Raw genomic sequence first — 16,336 nt, 5'->3', positions numbered from 1 at the left:
TGTTGAAACTGTACTTTCGATTTGATTTGAAACTGTCTCATTGCTATATGTTTATCAATAAAACTTTGAAAAGAAAAAAAAATAAAGTTTCTAATACTAGGAAAAGAAAAAAAATAAAAATAAAAAGCAAAAGCTGAATTAAAAAAAAAAAAGAAAAGAAAGCAGAATGAGACAAAAGCTGGCAAAAGAAAAAAAAAATCACCAAATAAAACATACGTATCAGAGTTCTTCGTTTAATTTTGTAGTTTTTTCAATTATATGCATTGCTAGGTTGCATCCTGGTTTCGAAGTTGTGAAATACTCTGTTCATTGAATCTCTTCTCTTGGTGCTTGAAATTTTAAAAAGAAATGATAACTCTCCAGGTCTGTGCGTGGCACATATAGAACTGTAAATTCAGTGTCTACACCATTCACAGCAGAGAAGCGAGACCATGAAAGGCCGGCTGCCTCTGGACCCTAGCAATTGTCTGCCGTACAGCGTGGGTCCAGCGCTGCTAGATATTCAGTACTGAGAACAGCACCTTGGTTTGGACCCTCCAAAAGCCAACCTTGAGACAGACCATGGAAGCAGATATTTATTTGGAAGGTGATTCCTGGAATCTTGGTGAAGGAGGGCTGCTGGCTTAGGGCCACCTGCCATCTGCCAATGCCCTAGAACAGAGCAAAGAGAAAATTACCTTACCACCCCCCTCCTTTTATCTTCTTGAGATAGCATTTCACTATGTAGTTCAAACTGGCCTTGAATTCACTTTGTAGCCTAAGCTGGCTTTGAACAGTGCTGGGATTGCAGGTGTGCACCACCATGTGTAGCTGGAAATACTTCTTTTGAAAAGATAAGATAGCCTGGTGTGGTGGCACAGACCTGTAACCCCAGCACTTGGGAGGCTGAGGCAGGAGGATCATTGCAAGTTCCAGGCCAACGTGAACTACATAGAGAGATTCTGTCTCAAAAAAAAAAAAAAAAGTTCCTTGGTAATTGTTTACCGACAATGAGAAGTTTTCTAATTGTGGCCTAAATCCAGGTTTTTAAGATCAGCTCTTATTCTTTCTTTTAGGCACAGAATATACCATTCAGAAAATTACAGCATGATTATATCCTGGAATGCACGACAAAAATAAACTCAGGAAGTCTTGGAGGTGAGAAAGGTAAATTGTTACTGTTGAAGAGAAGGGAGAGGACCAGACTTTTCTGGGTAAAATAAAATGAGGCTCAAAGAGCACAAGTTGGGGTGGGGTGGGGTACATAAGACCGATCACATGTGAACTGTAAAGTAGCCCAGTGCTACTGGCTGTTTAGTTCATTGTAAGATCCTGCGTCCAGGGCAAACTACATGAACATGGTGGCCAGTTTCACCTGGCTGCAGAGAATAAGTGAAAGTGTTACTGTGTTGTATCTCAGAGTTGTTGCCTTTCCTTGGCTTCTATCTCTCTCCTTAAAACAAACCAAAAAAACCAAAAAACAAAAAACCAGGACCTTGCTGTGTAGTCCAGGCTGGCCTTGAACTCACTATGTAGCCCAGGTTGGCCTCGGCCTTCCAAGTGCTGGGATCACAGGCTTGCACCACCACACTCAGCTCTTCTCCTTTTCTTATAGGCCTGCCTAAAGAGAAACGCTTTGCTTACTGCTGCCTTGGAATTATAAAATCAAAGTGAGTTGAAGAGAAAATAATGAAGATGAAAATAAAATGCTGACGCATGGGAGAAAAAGAACCCAAGTCACGATGTGGAATGTTTTTCCTCATGCATTTCTAACTCTTCCTGGAAACACCGGATCCTTGGCTTCCAGGCTGTTACTGGAGGGTGTTTTCACTGCTCCTTCTCAGTGTCCTTTCCTAGCAGGCTACCTCTCCCAAACCCTCAACACAGACATGACCCAGGGCACAGGCTTCTCTCTCCAACCTTGCATTCCTTATGTGCAAGAAGCTTCAGATCCACGACTGTAAAAGCTTCAGTACCTGCCAGTGACTCCCAGACTCTCTTGGGCCTGGAAACCTGTTCCAGATTCCAGATGCCAATTCAAAATCTCCACTTGGTACTGGTTTTGGCAGCATATACACAATATCTCCTCTTGGATTTCTCCAGAGAACATCTCAAACTCAGCATGTCCTTACCAGAGATTTCCCATTCACCCCTGGCTCTGTTTAGACCCCCTCAAAAGCAGACTCAGACAAGGAAAACAGGAGTTTGGGGGCTGTGGATGGGCAGATATTTTGCAAAGATGGCCTCAGTCTTCTTCCCTTAATGAATGCCTCTCCTTTGCCGTGTGACTCCAGCCTCCTTCCAGTCAAGAGGTGAGATTTATCCCTTCTCCTTTGAGTCTGCCCAGGCGCCTGTGCTCTCTGACCACAAGGCTGCTCAGTGGGCCAAGGGGACTTCTGCCCCAGGCCGCAAGAAGCTTCAGAGGCTCTGCTCTTCCCCAGGAAGGGGGCCTGAGGCTGACACTTGAAGTCTAGGGCAGTAGAGGGTGAGAAATTGAGAAGAATAAAGGAGCCACATGGCATTGAAGGCACCCTACCCCAATCAAGCACAGGATTGTTGTAGCCATGGAGTGACCCAGGCAAGACCAGCAGAGGGGCCTCTCAGCTGAGACCCCGCCCCCAGATTGCCAGGTCACAGAATCATGAGCAAAAGCAGGTATTACTTTAAGTCACAAAAGTTTTGGGGTGGTTTGTTAGGCAGCAAAAGCCAATGGGAGTTTATCTTGGGAAGCACAGGGAAAAGAAGAGAAAGGAGAAAAGTGAATGAATACTGGTTTGTTTTGCGGTACCGGGGATTGAACTCAGGACCCTGCGCTTGCCAGGCAAGTGCTTATTCTACTGAGCTATCTCCCCAGCCCAAACACTGTTTTGAGAAAAGTTATAATTATTTATTTATACATTTATTTTTATTTTGTACTTGGCTGCTGACTCTAAATCCTACCGAAGCATGTCAGAATCATCCCACAAACAGAGCAGCTGCGTGATTTAGCACGAGCCTCACCCCCATCTTCTTCCTTTCTGAGGTTTTAGATCCCTACAACTGTCCTGCAGCCAAGTTGGAGAAGCCTACCTGCCTGCCTGCCTGCCCGGTGCAGACCTCCCTGCGGAGTAGCAGGGGGCTAGGGTAGACTGGAGGCAGACGCGGGGCGGGGGTGTCTGACTTCTGACTCAAGTCCACCCAGAGGGAGGCAGAGGATAGGTGGGACAGGGCATCAGTCACCTGGCTGAGTCCTCAAAGCCACGTTTTCCCCGGTCAGTAAGCCAGCAAACCCACCGTTCAGTGACACTGGAAACTATCCCTGAGGCGTCAATTCCTTAGTCATCCCCTTTGAAAGGGGTGGGGGAGGGGGCCAGGGAGATGGCTCAGTAGAGTAAGCACTTCCCTGGCAAGGGCAAGGGCCTGAGTTCAATCCCCGCTTCCACCCAAAAAAAGAAAGAAAGAAAAAGAAAAAGAAAAGAAAGAAAAAAAAAAAAAAAAAAGAAAGGGATTCGGAACCCACCTGCTTCTCATCCTGCGCCCTCGCGGTCACCTCGCCCCTCACTTGCCTTGCTGCAGCCTCCTCTTACAACAGCCAGGGTGGTCGCTGAAACCTAAGGCCCTCCCCAGGGCTCACCCATCTCACACAGACACACACCTGACACCTGAGTGCTGCTACTTTTCTGGCCTCCCTGGTTTCCTCCTAGTCCTAGAGTTCACATGCCCAGGCACATTCCACCTTGCTGTTTCTCTGCTTGAGAAGCCTCCCTGCCGTTATTCTTGTGCCTAGAGTCCTAAATTCCTTCATACCGTGGCTCAGACATCCCCTTCTCCCGGAGGCCTTCCCTGACTCTTAAGCAGCAAACTGTCCCCCAAGCCCCTTTATTACCTTGCTTCACTTTTTTTTTTTTTTTGGTGTGGGTGTGGCTCAGCCCACCCTAGGGGCAGGGCTGGCACAGCATGTGTGCCAGGGATCCCACCGCCATCCTGCGCACTTCCCTAATCTTAGCTAAGCAGACACTTCAGACCACTGAGCTCTCTCGCTGGCCCCAATGTTTTAGTTTTTTGAGGCATGGTCTTACATGGTGTAGTTTAAGGTGTCCTTGGACTCAGAGTAATACTCCTGCCTTGGCCTCCCAACTGCTGGGATTACAGGCGTGCACCTGACTTGCTTTTCTTTTCTTTATTAATCAGGTGACATACTATTTTTGTATGCCTTATCTCTGCCCAACCACTAGAATATAAGTCCCATGAAACTCGGTAGGCTGTCTTTTTTTGTTAGCTAATATATTCTCAGTACCCATATTAAGTTTGTGTTGACTAAATGAATTAGTATGTATGTGGGACATTCTGGTTATTTTTAATGGATTATTTATAGGCTAGTTCTCCAGTTGAAATAAATGAATTAAAAACCATCAATAAAACATTCTGTACTTTAAAGAATGTTTAAATTATAAACCTGGTAGTGAACAGTCTGGCTATGTTTCCGTGAAAATTAAATTAACCAAGAATAAGTTATTCTTAGACCTATACTGTTGAGATGTTTGCTGAAACATTAAGTGCTTGATTATCGTAGTCATTTACTCAAAACACACATTAAGTCCTTCCTGTATGTTAGGCTTTGTTCCAGCCCCAGGGATAGTAAGTTGAAAGTGAAAGTCCTACCTCCAAGGACAGAAGAAGTGCTGAGCCAGCAGCTTGGTGAGACGCCTGAGTCAGGACAGACACTGCCAAGGAAAGGTCAAAGGTACCAGGAAGACTTCCTGAAGGAAAATAGGGAGACAGGAGAGCTCCACCCAGACAACCTTCGAAACTATGCAGGCCACACAGAGTTCGGGGGTGGGGGGTGGAGGAGTGTCACCTACTAGGAAGAAAATTATTATATGAGAAATGGGTCTGGATGTGGATGACCAAGTTGAAACTGAGTTTTAAATCTTAATAATTTCTATTATAGGAGTTACAAAGTAATGTAATTATTTGGTGTTTGGTATGAACCCACACAACTGACCAGACCAGGCATTCTGGGAGAAGATTTATTGGAGGTAGGAACAAACAGGATGGCTGTCTAGCAGACCAAGGCAGCAGTGAACAAGGCAAAGCACAAGGCTTCTAAGGGGTTCCAGCCGAGGGAGAGCTAATCTTGGCAGGGCTACCTGGTCTGTGGGGGTGTTAACTTTCGATGTTAACAAAGGAGAGTTTCTTTCTTTCTTTTTTTCTTTTCTTTTTTTTTTTTTTTCTTTCAGTACCAAGGATTGAACTCAGGACCCTGTGCTTGCCAGGCAGGTGCTTATTCTACTGAGCTATCTATCTCTGGCCCCAACAAAGGAGGGTTTCTGTGGTTTTCTGCCCAGGTCAAAGTCAGGTGAACCTGTTCTGTGGTTTTGACCCCACATAGGGCCAAGGGGAAGTGAGATGAGACCAGGGTACAGAATGGGGAGGGGTTGGGGTTGTGCTCTGACCCTGGCCCCAGGGCCAAGAGGGGGAGTGATTGGGGCAGGGTGCCTGGGAAACCTTGAGTCCTGACCCATCATTTGGGAAGCTTTCTGGGTTCTTTTAGAGACAGACTTGAACTGTGGTACTCAATGTTTGAGAATTAGTGTTCACTAATTTTTCTGCTGGAAACCACCTAAAGTTCATCCAGAATTTATCCACACTTTCTCTGAGTTCCTGGGCTCCTAACAGCCTGAGCCCTGAACTCCTTGTTAGATCTTTTGAGTGCAGTCTGCTCACTGCCGATCTAGGGGGACCGTTTGCTCCAGGGCAGCTCCTCTCTTCCTTTCTTTTCCCCCCTCCTATTCTCACTTGTCATCTTAATCATTCATCCTTTTTTTCCCCATTAGTTTAGATACCATGAGTTTATTATAGAGCCAGGGAAATTATTTACACGATGAAAACTTACACAACTTTGGCGGAATGGGCAGCATTGTGAGATATCATTTCAACAAGGTTTACTTTGCTTTCTATATATTATAAGAATGTCACCATCTCTATTAATATTTTTTATGTACTTAGTACAGGGTCTCACTACACAGATTAGACTCATAGTGATCCTCTTGTTTTCAGCCTCCCAAGCACTGGGATTACAGGTGTGGGCCACTTCACCCAGTCTCAATCGCATCTCAAGGGGCAGGGCCAGCATGGCACACCGGGGATGAACCCCAGTCCCTGCGTCTGCCTAAGCAAAAGAAAGTCACCATCTCTGATTAAGAAATAATCCTTGTCCTCTGGAGCTGCTTTGGTGCCTCCATGTTCTGGAAGAAGAACTTTATCTCCAGCTTTCTCACTAACTGGCTGGATCTTTCTACTCCTTCCCTTACAGCCTGATCCCATCGCTACCGCAGTACTTTGTCTTGAGATTTTTTGGGAAGCATCACATCTCTTCCTTGGTGACAGTTTCGGCTGAGCCCTTGCCAACCAGACTTGGTCAAACAGCAGGAGAAACTTCCTAAATGCCTGTCCTGCCTGGCTCCTGCCCGACACTCAGGCTCTGTAGGCTCACTGCTACCACAGGAAAGAACTCATTTATCTTTTTAAGACTTGGAGTCTCCCACTCAATTGGGATGTCAGATTTCGAATATGTCGTTCAAACCATTGTCTAAACAAAAACAAACGAATAAAAACCCCTATTCTATTTCAAGAAATACTTTTTAGCATAATTAAAACATTTTCTAGCAAGGACTGGGATTCAATCCCTGGCACCACAGGCCTCACAGGCTCTGCCTCCAGGTATGCTGAGCAAGCCACTAAGACCGGGTGTGGTGGTACACACCTGTAATCCCAGCACAGGGGAGGCTGAAAACAGGAGGATCACCATGAGTCTGAGCTGTGTACTGAGGCCCTGTACCAAATACATCAAAAAAAATTTTTTTTCTAGGCTGGACATATTGGCGTATGCTTATAAACCAGCACTTGGGAGGCTGAGGCAGAAGGGGTGCTACAAGTTCAAGGTCAGCCTTGAACTGGGATAGATAGAAAGATCCTGTCTCAAAAAAAACTACTTTCCAAAACATGAATTAAAATGTAGTATTCAAATACTGTAATAGTTATAGTCAGACAACTGTTAACACTATTGTATTATTGCTCTGCTTTTCTTTCCTTCATATGTCCCTTTCAATCAAATTTAAGAGAAACATTGGCCGTCACTATAAGCACTATGTAGCCCAGTATGTCCCTCCCTCTTCTAAACCTGAGCATGTCTCTAGCCACTGTAAAGAGTGAGACCTCAGCTTCCCACTTGCCCAAATCAGTCACCATCCGTGGGAGTCTTGGGTTCCAAAGAGAACCCTGCGCTCCCTCAGACGACCCGGGTAGGCAGGGGCAACCCTGAGTCAGTTCTATGCAAGCTCCCGCATCTTTCCTACAAGCAAGATTTTTCCTTCTCTTGAGGTACAAATGGACTAACAACCTGTGGCTACAAGCCATTATTCTGTAGTAAATCACACAGGAGAGCGAGGGGTTTTCTCAGAGAAATTCCATATGATCGCAGTTAGGTGGAAAATCCATCCACAAGCCAGGCCAGCACACTGTCTCATGATGGGAACAGCAAGGAACCTGCCTATGGCATCAGCCTCCAGGGAGAGATCAGCTATGACCAATGTCCTATGCCCAGCTACCCTGCCTGGAAGAGCATGTGTAGTACAAAGGGCCAGAAGCCTCTGCTTCCTGAAGCAACTTGTTTGGTGTTTAATGGCAAAATCCTGAGTCCACCCTGAAAAGTGTGTCTATATGAGAATCAAATCTACTCAGATATTTGAAGAGCAAAACTACCCTACAACAGGATGTTGGAAGCGACTACCTGGGTTGATCTGGCTGGCTAGGCGCATGTGGCCTTTCTCTTTACCGATCCACAAGTGTCGCCCCCAAAGTTGCCACACAGTGGAAAGGAACCACCTTTGCAGATCGAGAAGACTGTGTCAGTCCTGAGTAGCTGTACTTCTTTTCTAGAACCCTCTGTTGCTCCTCTGGTGGGGAAGAGCGCTGCTGCCCACTATGTGTTGGGGGGCAGCACCTCAGGATTCATAAACTTCATACCAGTAAAAATTATTAGAGATAGAAAATTTAAGGACATTGAGACATTTTATTGGGCACTTATTGGAAAGGGAGGAGAAAGATAGTTGCCCGGATAAATCAGGGGAGGGGTAGCCAGAAAGATGGAGGACCTGAGAGCCCTTGGTCTCAGCCTTTTTTCTTAGTGTGGCAGAAAGCCTCTCCCCTTTGGAATGTGTTACAACTTGACTGACTGTGTTAGGGTTGTCTTAGCTACTTTTCTCTCCTTGCTGAGACAAAATACCTGACACCCAAATTAAATAAGAAACATTTAGCCCACAATTTGTAGCGGTTCAGCCCATAAATCAGCTGCTCCAAGGCAGAGTGGCACATGGCAGGAGCAACAGTGTTCAGGGCAGTGCAAGACAAAAGCAACAGTGCTCAGGGCAGTACAAAAGCAAGGAAAGCAGAAAGGGGGTGGGGGAACAAGTCTCTTCCCTCATATGATACACAGGCCACCTGTCCTAGGACAGGTGCAGCACTCATACAGCCAATCCCAGACCTAGACTATGCACCAATCACAAACTGCAGATTCAGCCACCTCTAAAATGCTGCCCCATGACCACATGAGGCTTTAAGGGGATATCTAGACACAAGCCATAACAAGGCCCTAGGGTTACCATCATTTGCATGCAAATTCCTAGGTTCATTGGGTTTCTTTTATCCAGTCAAAAGGATTCATAGTTTAAGAGATCTTTATATACAAGATCAAGTTAGCACTTACATAAAGGGAAACATAAAAATAAATAAATAAAAAGAAGGGGCTGGGGAAATAGCTCAGTAGGATAAGTGCTTGCCTGGCAAGTGCAAGGGCCTGAGTTCAATCCCTGGTACCACCAAAAAAAAAAAAAAAAAAAAAAAGATGATAGATGATAGATAGATAGATAGATAGATAGATAGATAGATAGATAGATAGACAGATAGATAGATAGATAAGGAAGGGAGAGAGGGACAGAGTTACCCTATGTCTCCTTCGTCAGGTGGGGAGAGACCACAAGCTGGACTTCTTGGTTGGGCACTGCTTGGCTATCAGCTTTCTCTTTTCTTATTAGCAGATCCTTCAGTAAAGTTTTAACTCTGGTCAGGATTAGCCAGAAAGACCAATGAAGCCTTGCCCTATTTACATGGCCCTACACACACACACTCTCTCTCTCTCTCTCTCTCTCTCTCTCTCTCTCTCTCTCTCTCTCTCTCAGATCATCCCACAGTCAAGAGTGGAAGCTGGGTGGTAATATTTGAACGTTATAAGATACATTTTGTGTAGACAAGATAGGACAACTGAATCATCTTTGATTGCTTTACAGGTGTCATGCTGTCCTGAAAAGTCCATCTTATTTTTTTAAGAGAAAGAACTGAAATAGGTTTAAATAAGGAATGTTGGCAAGTGTCTGTAGATTACCTGTTTACTGGGATCACACCAAGACCCCTGGTGAGCTGTTATGGTTCTGTTCTGAGCCAAGCAGGAAGTAGAAAATCAGGTGGCAGACCATATTCTTCAATATCCAAAGTCAAGGACCTACGTGGAAGCTGGTTCTCTTCTAATTCTTCTCTCCTTGTCCCACAGTCTTTTCTTTAACCTCTCCCTACTTGCTCTCCCCTCTTCTCCAATACACCTCCTTTTATCCAAGGCAAGCCAAGTCTCCCAACAAAAACAGTGGACTGGCTGGCCCCTTCTTGTGTGTGTCTTGCAAGTTCACACTCTAGCTTCTACTGAAAGTCATTGTCTCTTTGCCATGTGTAGTGTACACCTGTAGTTCCAGCACTTGAGAGACCAAGGCAGGAGGATTGCGGTAAGTTTGAGGCCAGCCTGGATTACATAGTGAGTTCAAGACCAGCCTAAATGCATAGTGAGATCCTGTCTCAAAAAAGAAAGGATGGGGGAGAGAAGGAGGAAGAGAAAAATCGGTGTCTTCTCTTGGGCCCTCAAGGCAGTTACTGCTGGCTTTGCACAAAGCAGCGTGGTAGGTTCCAGTCTTGCTTGCTTTTCCTTCCCTAGAGGAGGGAGAGGTCCCGCATCTGAAATGATAGTGCCCTTTCTCTCAGAACTTAAGATCTTACACAGAGAAGTCTTACTCCTTTTAATACATTTTCCTCCCTTCTTACTTTATGTTTGCCCTCCCCACGGCCTGGGTCCCGTCTGAAAGCTCTCTGACTCGACTGACAGCAAAGGCCTCTCCGTCCTCCTTTCCCAAATGCAGAAGTATCATCTCAGCACTGCGGTAGCTGTGGCTTGGCAGCTCTGGTTTACACTGCCTCTACCCTGCTCTCCTGGAAACTGAATGCATCAGCCAGTGATGGAGAGCAAGTGGCCTTTCGTCATCTGCCCAGCCTGCCTCAACAACGGCATTCTCTGACAGACAGCAGCTCTTCCCTCTGGCCTCACTGCCTGAGGAAGACAGAAAGCAGGGGAAGCAGGGAGGGGCCCAGACTTGTCAGTTTCAGATGGCCCGTATAGAAAGGGGAGCAGGATGCCACATTTGGTGCAGAAAGAAGCTGCTACTAGAAGTTTCCTACTAATTTAGTTAAAAAAAAAAAAAAAAATCTGGGTAATCCTAGCACTCAGGAGGCTGAGGTAGGACGATTGTTTCCAGTTCAAGACCAGCCTGGGCTACAAAGTGAGCTTAAGGCCAGCCCGAACTGCATAGTGAGACCTTGTCTCAAAAAAGACAAAATAAATAAATAAAGCTTTACTAAAACTGAATCTATGGATCATCACAGCTGCTTGCGCTCCCATCTGCGGACATCTGTGGTGAAAACGCCACCCTGCCTTTTCACGTATCGGGCAGCTTCAGAGTCTACTAGCAGTTTCCCAAACCAATTCCCACACAGTGAACAAGCTGGTTGAAAAAAACATTCAGCAAAGAAGGCTCAGCCAGGGTGACACTAATGCAAGCCCCAGGGAACAAGACGCAAATATGCTTCTCCTGTATGGGTTCTATGGTAGACAGCTAAGCGAGGAAAAAAATATTACCAGCAGGTAGGGTGAGGCCCTCAGGGGAGTCTGTACAGGGGATAAAACTTTATTACAACTGTGGCTGGAGCCCAACTGTTAGAAGCCAGACCTCCAGATAAAGACAAAATGACCAGGCTATGAACTTCTCTGAGAGATAAACAATGAATTAACACCAGCCTTTCTTTTCTAGTGCATGCACAGGAATATCCAGTGCTGTTACAAGTATCTTGCTGGGTATGTAGCCTCCTCCCCTTGTCAAGTACCTCAGGACTTCTTGGTGGGGATCCCCACTTCACAAGCTACAAGACTACATTGATGAGACACAGAAAAGTTCAGTGGTTCATAGCTTAGCCCACCATTACAAGGTAAGTGGGTGGCATATAAACTGTGCCCTTAATGATCCTGGACATAGTCTAATTTTTTCTTTAAAAAAAATAAAGCCACTGAAACCTGTCTACAGATCTAGTAGAATTACTAGTAAGTAAGAGTAATGGTCCTATCATGACAGCCAACAATCATAGATACAAAGATGGCCACTTTCAGATATGGGATGATTATCTATGGTTAACTCCAACTATAGCACAACTTTAGGCTTCCTTGCTGGACATGGTACTGCACACCTGTAATCCAAGCACTTGGGAGGCTGAGGCAGGAAGACTGTTCAAGAGAGCTCAAGGCCAGCCTGACGTGTGTAGCGAGAGAGACCCTCAAAAAGAAAAAAAAAAAAAAAAAAGATAAAAGGCTTCCTTATATTGAGAACATAAAAGTCACTCATTCTCATTGGCCTAACCTACTAGATACTTGGAGTGGGTTCCTCTCCCTGAATAATATATGGTATATACACCATAACTTTACAGCTCAAAGGTTGGTTTACAACAACAGACTGGCTTCATCACACTGATGGACTAGAAGAGTATTTTACTGGTTTGATCTTTTAGCTTCTATCTTTGTCCCTTCCCTAGGACTAGAAGATGTCACGCAATTTATTGAGGCCTAGGCTAACTACACTCAACAGATCTTAAACAACACTTCCACTGGTCTCTGTCCTAAGTAAGCAAAACTAATGAGGCAAGCTGTTCTCCCAAATCAGATTATATTAGACATTCTAACAGCAGTGCAGGGAGGTACTTGTGCAATTGAAAAAGCTAAATGCTGTATATGCCTTCTTGATCCTTCTGCTAATATCTCAATGGCTGTTCAGATATTAAATAATAGAATAATGCCATGGCAGATTCTGGAATTCCTTGAACTTTCTCTTTACTCTCTTTGTGGGCAACTCTTACTGGCTTTTCCTGGTAGAAACATTTGTTGGTTATATTCATAATAGTCTTGTTGATCTTCTTCTTCTTTTTTTTTTTTTTTTTCAGTACTGGGGATTGAACTCAGGACCTTGCACTTGCCAGGCAAGTGCTTATTCTACTGAGCTATCACTCTGGCCCCCCTTCTTATTATTTGACCCATGCATACATAACAGTTTCTTTGGTCTTATCTCCCCCAGACTTACAGCTATACACCTACTCAACACGAGAATGCCTGGCATCTATCAAGGTCTTTCCACTGATCCTCTGACTTTTGATCACAACTCTGGACTCCTTTCAGTCAGAATTGGCCAGAAGAATCATCCCCCCTTGCTTCCTCACAGCACATAGGAGCATCTCTTCTGTGGAGGGAATTTTATAGGCAAATAAGTGAGCTAAAAACAGGCAGGCAGGCAGGGCAAGGCTCCTGAGGGAGTCCATACAGGGGAGAAAAACATGTAACTGTGGCTGGAGGCACATCCGTTAGAGGACAGGCCTCAGGGTAAAGACAAAATGACCAAGCTGGGTGTGGTGGCACACAACTACAATCCCAGCACTCCGGTGGCTGAGGTAAGAGGATTGCCAGTTTGAGACCCTCAGACCAGGCTACAAAGTGAGCTCAAGGCCAGAAAGAACTGCACAGTGAAACTCTATCTAAAAAGACCAATAAATAAATAAAATAAAATAAAATAAAATAAAATAAAATGACCAGGGCCACATACCTCTCCAGAGATAAACAATAAATTACCATCAGTCACTCAGTAGGTGACCAAAACCCTTTGATTCATCTCTTCATAAGAACACACTTGTTCTCTCCATGTACACTTGCTACATGACTTGCTTCCCCATTGGATCAATATTACCTAAACAGCTGACCTTGTAATCTCATTGGTTGATTACAGTTTTGTCCTACATTGTATCCACCTTGTGATTTTGTACCTGCCATATGATTTTACCCAGCTCAGAGATACACACTCGGTTCGGAACTAGTCCTTCACTTTGCTTCATTGCAAACTAACGTTTTCAAAAATAAAGAAGCATCTATAACCTTTCTTCTCATGGAGCAAATGCTTTTATATACATACTATAATTCTAAAATTGCTTTTCTTTTTTTTATCATTTTGAGACAGGGTCTCACTCTATGGTTCAGGCTGGCCTTAAGCTCACTTTGTAGTCCAGTTTGGCCTCAAACTCACAGTGATCTTCCTGCCTCAGCCTCCCAAGTCAAGTGCTGGGATTACAGGCATGTGCCACCATGCCCAGATAAAATTTCTTTTAAAGACTGGGTGTGGTGGTGTGCACCTGTAATCCCAGCACTTTGGAGGCTGTAAACAGGCAGATCACTATGAGTCCAATCTAGTAGTGAGAACCTAAACACCCTATAGACTCTTCCCTAAAATACAAAAATAAATAAACAAATAAAATTACTCTTAAGATATTATTCCAATATTTTAGATAACTTTTTATAAACATTTTGTAGTATACATGTGATCACAGTGTCAGAAATATATTATAAGCACTATATAAAAAGAAAATGGTATAAATTCATATTATTGAAATATTTATAAAATATAATATCATCGATATATTAAATATAAGTATATTGTAAAAACACATTCTTTCTCTTCCCAGGCTCATGACCATGAAAGGCTGAATCCTTCTGATCCAGACGATAAGTACCAGTGATCCACCCTAGAGGGGGCAGGCATGTGGTACCTACAGGGGGACTTAGCACTCGCCGATGGTTTGCATATAGGAGAAAGCCGGAACCAAGAATGACAACTTCCAGTATCCGGCTTGAGTAAATAGGAAGATGGCAGTGCCGCATGATGAGGAAGCAACAACACTGAAGGCTAGTTTTGGGCATATTGCCTCTGAGGTGTATTTGCCCTTAAAAGGTAAATCTCTGAGGTGTTGTCTGAGATTAAAAGATGCAAGTGCGAATTTTCAATATAGAAGAGTTAGGAGAGGACGGCATCACCTGTGCACACGAAAGGAGTGCAGGGACAGAGCCCTAAGAAACACCTTAGGGGCCAGGAGTAAAAGCTGCTGACCCAACAGCAGAAAGCCAGGGAAACAGAAGAAGGGAAAATATTATGAAAGAAGGCGCACTCCTCCTGAAACTCAGTAGTACTAAGATGTCAGGAAATTAGCAAATCAAGTTGAAAGCCACAAAAAAAAAAAAAAACAAAGAAAGAAAAAGAAAAAAAGCAAGAGAACAGGTAAAGTGTGTCTTCTAGAGTGTGTCTTCTAGAGTTTAACAATATTTGGAACAATGTTTTTGTTTGTTTGTTTTTTAGAAAAGAGAACATTTATTCATGAACTTGTTGGGGATGGCACAGTGGAAGCCTTCAGGAGTGCAGGGCTTGCCACTTGTCCAGGGGACCGCGGTTTGGGATGTATTTCACCCCACAGCCATCAGGGATGAGGCGCTTCTCGGCCACCATGTCTTCAAATTCATCCGCACTGAATTTGGTGAAGCCCCACTTTTTGGAGATGTGGATCTTCTGGAGGCCAAGGAACTTAAACTTGGCCCTGTGTAGGGCCTCGATCACATGCTCCTTGTTCTGCAGCTTGGTGCGGATGGACATGATGACCTGCCCAATGTAGATCCTTGCCACTGTGCCCTGGGGCTTCCCAAAGGCACCCTGTATGCCAGTCTGGAGCCTGTCAGCCCCAGCACAGGACAACATCTTGTTGATGCGGATGACATGGAAAGGGTGGAGCCGCACCCGGATATGGAAGCCGTCTTTGCCACAGCTTTTTACCATGTACTTGTTGGCACAAATCCGGGCAGCTTACAGGGCTTCCGAGGAGAGCTGCTCATACTCATCGGACACCATGTGGCCACAGAGCGGGAACTCACCCACTTGCTTTCTTCCGTCTCAGGTGAAAGATGCGGATCTTGGCATCAGGGACACCTCGGCAGAAGCGGGACTTTGGGTATGGCTTGTTCTTACAGTACCGGTAACACTGGGCGGGACGACGTCCCATGGCGACACCAAAGGTCTTCAAAGGTCACCGCACTGAAGGAAAAGAGCTGGGACAATGTTAACAGAAAAAAATAGCATCAAGGTTGGAGCCACTCACAGCGACAGTCAGAATGTGGATTTCAAATGTGTGATTTGGGAATCTCACAGCTGTTGTTCGCTCATGGGGAAGGAAAGAGGCAGTTAGAGATAAGAATGTCTGGGCCAGAGAGATGGCTCAGTGGAATAAGCGCTTCCCTGGCAAGCGCAAGGGCCTGAGTTCAATCCCCGGTTCCACCAAAAAAAAAAAAAAAAAGAATGTCAGAGGCCCAAAGCCTAAAGGGGTCTAGGGAAGGACAAGTTGCCACAAAGAGGTGGCATCTCTGAGAATGATGCAGACAATACAGGAATGTATGAAGTCTGTGCTTCCAATCATAGTAGAGGTTTTCTATATTATAGAATGTATTATTTTAGTATATATTGCATATAACAGATTTTTTTTGCAGTTTTCAGCCCTTTTAAGTTTTTTAATTTTGAGCTACAGGATACAGTCTGGTTAAGTTGCCCTGGTTGGCTTCAAATTTGCAATCAGTTCTCCTGCCTCAACTCCCCAACTAGTTGGGAGCAGAGGCATGCAGCATCATACACCGGACACTTTAAAATAAAAAAAGTTGACTCAGAATATAGCTCAATGGTACAGTGCCTACCTAGCAAGCACAAGGTCTTGAGTTTGATTCCCGGCATCTAAATTAATTATTTCTGAAAGTGGGCCAGGAATTTAAGCTCAGTAGTGCAGCGCCTTTCTGTCAAGTGTTAGGTCCTCACTTTAGTTCTTTTTTTTCTCACTTCAGTTCTTGATACCCAAAAATAAATACAAGTTTTTCAACCAAGGCAAGGTGGCAAAATGTCTGTAATCCATCTCTGGAAGGCTAAAACAGTAGGATTTTATGTCTGAGTCCAGCCTGGGCAATTTAGTAACTTAATGAGACCCCATCTCAAGAAACAAAACAAAACAAAACAAAACAAAACAAAACAAAACAACCTCAGGGTATAGCCCAGTGAGCAGCTCCCGGATTCAGTCCTCAGTATGGAAAAAAAAAAAAGTTTCCATTAAT

General features: G+C 44.5%; 1 pseudogene; it reads right to left on the bottom strand.

Moving 5' to 3' along the window:
* The window catches only part of LOC101576785, a 17,619-nt pseudogene extending 2,349 nt beyond the window's left edge, over positions 1 to 15,270 (bottom strand).
* Between the last annotated feature and the right edge of the window lie 1,066 nt (positions 15,271 to 16,336).

The sequence above is a fragment of the Octodon degus genome, unplaced genomic scaffold, assembly GCF_000260255.1.
Source record: "Octodon degus isolate 3935 unplaced genomic scaffold, OctDeg1.0 scaffold00078, whole genome shotgun sequence".
In the NCBI taxonomy this organism is placed as follows: domain Eukaryota; kingdom Metazoa; phylum Chordata; class Mammalia; order Rodentia; family Octodontidae; genus Octodon; species Octodon degus.
Note: the sequence above shows the minus strand (reverse complement) of the source record. Positions and strands in the feature narration are given on the sequence as shown.